Source organism: Nicotiana tabacum, chromosome 5 (genome assembly GCF_000715075.1).
Source record: "Nicotiana tabacum cultivar K326 chromosome 5, ASM71507v2, whole genome shotgun sequence".
NCBI classification, from domain to species: domain Eukaryota; kingdom Viridiplantae; phylum Streptophyta; class Magnoliopsida; order Solanales; family Solanaceae; genus Nicotiana; species Nicotiana tabacum.
In genome coordinates this window covers 117166755-117171136 of record NC_134084.1, presented here as the reverse complement: position 1 = coordinate 117171136, position 4382 = coordinate 117166755, and the positions used below count along the sequence as shown (strand labels likewise).

At 36.1% G+C, this 4382-nt stretch overlaps 1 long non-coding RNA gene across 1 annotated transcript; it reads right to left on the bottom strand.

Annotated features, from left to right (window-relative positions):
- Positions 1-3333, bottom strand: LOC142181218 (uncharacterized). Its single transcript, XR_012709733.1, has 2 exons — positions 2605-3333; positions 1-229 (listed from the first exon to the last, which is right to left on the bottom strand). It is a non-coding gene; the product is annotated as an uncharacterized LOC142181218 (long non-coding RNA).
- Positions 3334-4382: the final 1049 nt, after the last annotated feature.

Below are 4382 nucleotides of genomic sequence, written 5' to 3'. Positions count from 1 at the left end.
TAAAAATAAAAATCTTTTTGAATTTTTCATTTCTAATTTTTTTTTCCAAATACAAATGGAAAGTGCGATGATAAAAGACTTGACAAAATTTTACACCACCTAAAAGACTCAAAACTACCAGACATGACTACAAAGGGAAAGACAAACATAAAAACAACTCATAATATAAAAAGCCTCCTTAAGCAGCTCTTGAATGCAGTGGTCCTGGGGTATCTGTCATGCTCGAGTCCTGGTAAATGAATCCACACTTGAATGAGAAAAATAATACCAAATAGATCAATGCTCAAGATACTTTGCGACACTACAACTTGGACACATGCAAGACACGATTGTGCTATTTTTGAAAATTAACCTACGTGGCCAAGAATGGCTAGAAGTGCAAACTCATCAAGGGTGACTACTTAGATATGGAAATACCTCGCTAAGGCTTATATGGATTCAACTCCCAATAATCATGACCCAAAATTAATTTGCAGAAATGACTCATTTTGCAAAAACGACCGATATGGCCAGAAGTGGCTAAAGATGCAAACTCAAAAAGTACGAACCTTAAAGTAATATGACACCTAGTTGTGGACTCAAGATCCTAAGACATGGGTTATTGAACCACTTTTGCAAAAATGATCCCATTTTGCAAGATTTGCCGATGTGGCCAAAAGTGGCCGGACATGCAAGATTTGGCTATGACCCTGCGAAGCCAAGAACCTAAACTCACTAGGAAGACCGAACCCTATATGGATTGCCTACGTATCCCGCCCCGAAAGATGAGAATCAGATATGCGTAGTTCGGGAAGATCAGACATGGGAGAAAGCTTTTTTTAAAAAAACAAATGCAACTAATTTGGAAAAATTACTTTTTTTGTCATTTTGAAAGATGATAGAGAATGTAAAATCTTTTTGTATTGTCTTTTTCTCTTTTTTTTTTGATTTTGGGAAACTATGAAAGAAAAATGTTAGTGGGCCCTAGTTGCTTCATTTTATATTTCGCCCTCAAATATCCTTAGTCCGCCAAATGACCCTTTTACCCCTAAAGAGATGCAACATGCAGCACATAGGGATGATTAAATGTCTTTTTGGGACATAAGCCCATTTTGACATAATTTAGATAGGCCTCCTACAACGGGACACGGTGCTTGGGACCGAACCCTGCTAGGTATAAATGACATGATGCAAATGAGAATGACCTAAAGGCTGACCTAAGTTTGGGGTTCACTAATAAGGCAATTCGGGGGAGCGTATGGTCGATGGTGGCTGCACAAGCTTTCCACCCACTCCATACGTCCGACGACCCCCCTCCTAAAATAAGGGTGGCTCAACAAAGAGTTCTTGTATGCGACACGTACTCCGAGACTTGTTCCAGAAAGAAGACCCATGGTTATGCAAATGATGACAGTTTATAAAGTAGTAACACATTAGGAAAAACTGTAAATAAATAAGAAACTAGCAAATAATAAAACGGCATAAACAAGATAAAAGTAAAATAAAGCAAACAAAACACATAAAAACCTCAACCGAATATCCTACAAAGCCAACAAGATCAAGTACTAGCTCGAACTTGCAACTCCCCAGCAGAGTCACCAGAGCTGTCACACCCCTTTTTTATACAAACTTCACTAAACCCTCTCAAAAATATAAAAATATTTGTAAAGCTCAAAAGGATTTTTAGTTAAAAAGTGACAAAATTGTGTTCAAAAGGAAATAACTCAGAGTCTCCACCTGACATTGGTTTCGGTGTGCCAGGTCACAGTTTTTAAAATGATTTTCCTTTTAAAAATCTTTGGACTCCAAACTAGGTCTGCACCAGAGATTTGGGTAAGGGAGTTCATTTGACTCGGGGAGTAGGTGTTAGGCACTCCCCAAGTCCCGTGAAATTTACGGTTGCGTACTCAATCTAGTTGGCTTTTAAAATACTCGAATTGAGGTAATAACACACAAAAAGAAAATAAACAATCAAGAGAGGCTCGAGGTCGTCCCCACCTAAATGAAAGAAAATTAAAAGAAGAAAAATTAAAGTTCTAAATTATCCTACGCCACTTCTTCTACGATGTTCGCCACGGCCTCCAATTACAGAATACTACGGGGCATTCCACGGAATAAAATATATACAAATCTTTCGGGGCATTCCCCAGATAAATTTAACTAAGGGAACAACCTCTCGCCTCAAAATTAATCAAATCTTAAAGCTTGCCTACCCAAGTGTGGTCGGCCTAAAACATGTTAGTAGCGGTCAAAATCAAATGAAGTAGTGAATATATAATACTCAAATTTCAGTATGCTTTATTTAAATCCTGATCCCGCGGCTTATTAATGGAATAAAATCAAACAACACAAATTAATCAAAAAACATTCTTAAGCTTAACTCACTTTCCCGTCTTAAGACAATGTCTTCTTTAATTTCAACTTTTAACTAAATCCAACAACTCAACCAATCTATTTCTTATGTTCTCAATTGAAGAATAAGTGATTCAAGGCATAACAACTATTCTGCCAAGAACACACTAGCATACAAATTATAATACCGGCCACAAGATTAAATTGCAAAATCAATCAATCAGCAGCAAAGTTTGAGAATAAAAATGCAAGAAGGAAGGAAGAGAATTAGACCTTTAATGATAGTTTTATTTTGAGAAATGGGACTGAATCTACTCTGAACCCGGAATGAAAATTTCAACCAAGACCAACAAACCAGAACTTGCCGGCAAACCTGGACTCGACCAACAACTGAATCGAACTTAAATGAACTCCATGAATCTAAAATCTGTTTTTTGCTTCTGTCAGCGTGCGTGTGTGTGGTGAGTCTAGCGGCTGTTTCTGAGAAGTGTTACCGGATTTTCGGCGAGAAAACCCGGCGGCAGGCAGGTGGTGAATCGATTTTTTATGAAGAGGAGAAGAAGAAGCAGAGGTTCCGGCGAGCTGGGTGTTCTTTGGATTTGAGGCAGAAGAGAGACGATGGGGAGGTCACCGGTTTTGCCGCTGGGGTCTGGCGGAGATGGCAGCGGAGTGGTGACAGTTGGTTTGTTTTCCGGCGAGTGGGTGAGTTGAAGTGAAGAAGACGGGTTGTTGCTAACGGGCAACTATTATCTTTTGGGGTTGGGTGGCCGCTGCTTTGTGGTTTTGGAGATTGAAGGGCGGCGACGCTGGTTTTGTGGTGGGCAGCTGAACGTGTCTCGTGTTCTAGGTTAAAGAAGAAGAGGATGATCTCAGGGGTGTTGTTTTTGGTGACGGCTGGAATTAGGTCTTAGGGATCTTCTCTAGGGTTAGGTCTAGTGTGTATATGAAGAAGAAATGTTAGGGTGTAAGGGTTAATTGGCCCAAAAAGATTGAGCTTGATGAATTGGGTTATTAATTTGGTTTTTAATTTCATAATTCTTGGAAATTTGGCTAAAAATATTAATTTCTTTTCTAAAATAATACCATAAAAATATAAAGCTAATTCTAATTAACTAAAACAACTATATTATGACATGAAACTATTTTTGATATTTTCAAGGATTATATTAAAAATAAAAATGGGTAAAAAATAATATTTTTCTAAAAATACCTAATGCCTTAATTAAATAGAGAAAAATGAAACTATTTTTGTATTTTTCAATTTTGTGATAAAAATAATGTAAAATAGTCAAAATTAGTTGAAATAATTATATTAGACCTAAACTAAGTATTTAAATGCTAAAATATGTAAAATCTTGGGGAGAGTCAAAAAATACATGTCTACAGTTAGCTTCACCGCTTGTCTCGTAAATCAATACTATAAATATTTGTGTGGCTATAAATCATTTCAATAAGGGTAAAATAAAAAATTTAAGACTATATTTTTTTAAATTTAGAAAGGGAACATTCTTTCTGAAACGGACTAAATAGGAAATATTTTCATTCATTTTGAAATTGAGAGAGTAGCACTTAGCCACTCTTTTGACACGAAATGTTTTTGAATAAAAATACTCCCAATTAAAACACAAAAATTCTAGGAATGACTAAAGGACTTTGAACATTTATAAGATCAAAATCTAAGAAGTGTTCCAGTATAGGGTGCTAAAGTTTATAACTTTTTTAAAATTCTTCTTTGTTAATGCATTTTACTGTATAGGTCTAGCAACTCAGCGGCGTCGCAACTCCGTTAAAGAAATCGACTGTTCGTCATCATTCTCTTTATTATTTCTTCGTTAAAGAAGTTTCACGTACTTATTCCTTCGAGAAGTTACAGTTCGGTGTAAATATCTAATTTTTGCTATTTCTGTTTCTCCTACATTTTATTTTTTCTAGGTTTATTGTGTGTTTGTTTATGGAATTTAGCATTAGACTATTAATCAGTTTATTAAGGGGTTTAAGGTATTGAATTAATGCCATTTCAGATAAGTTATGCACAAATCAAGCCTAAAATT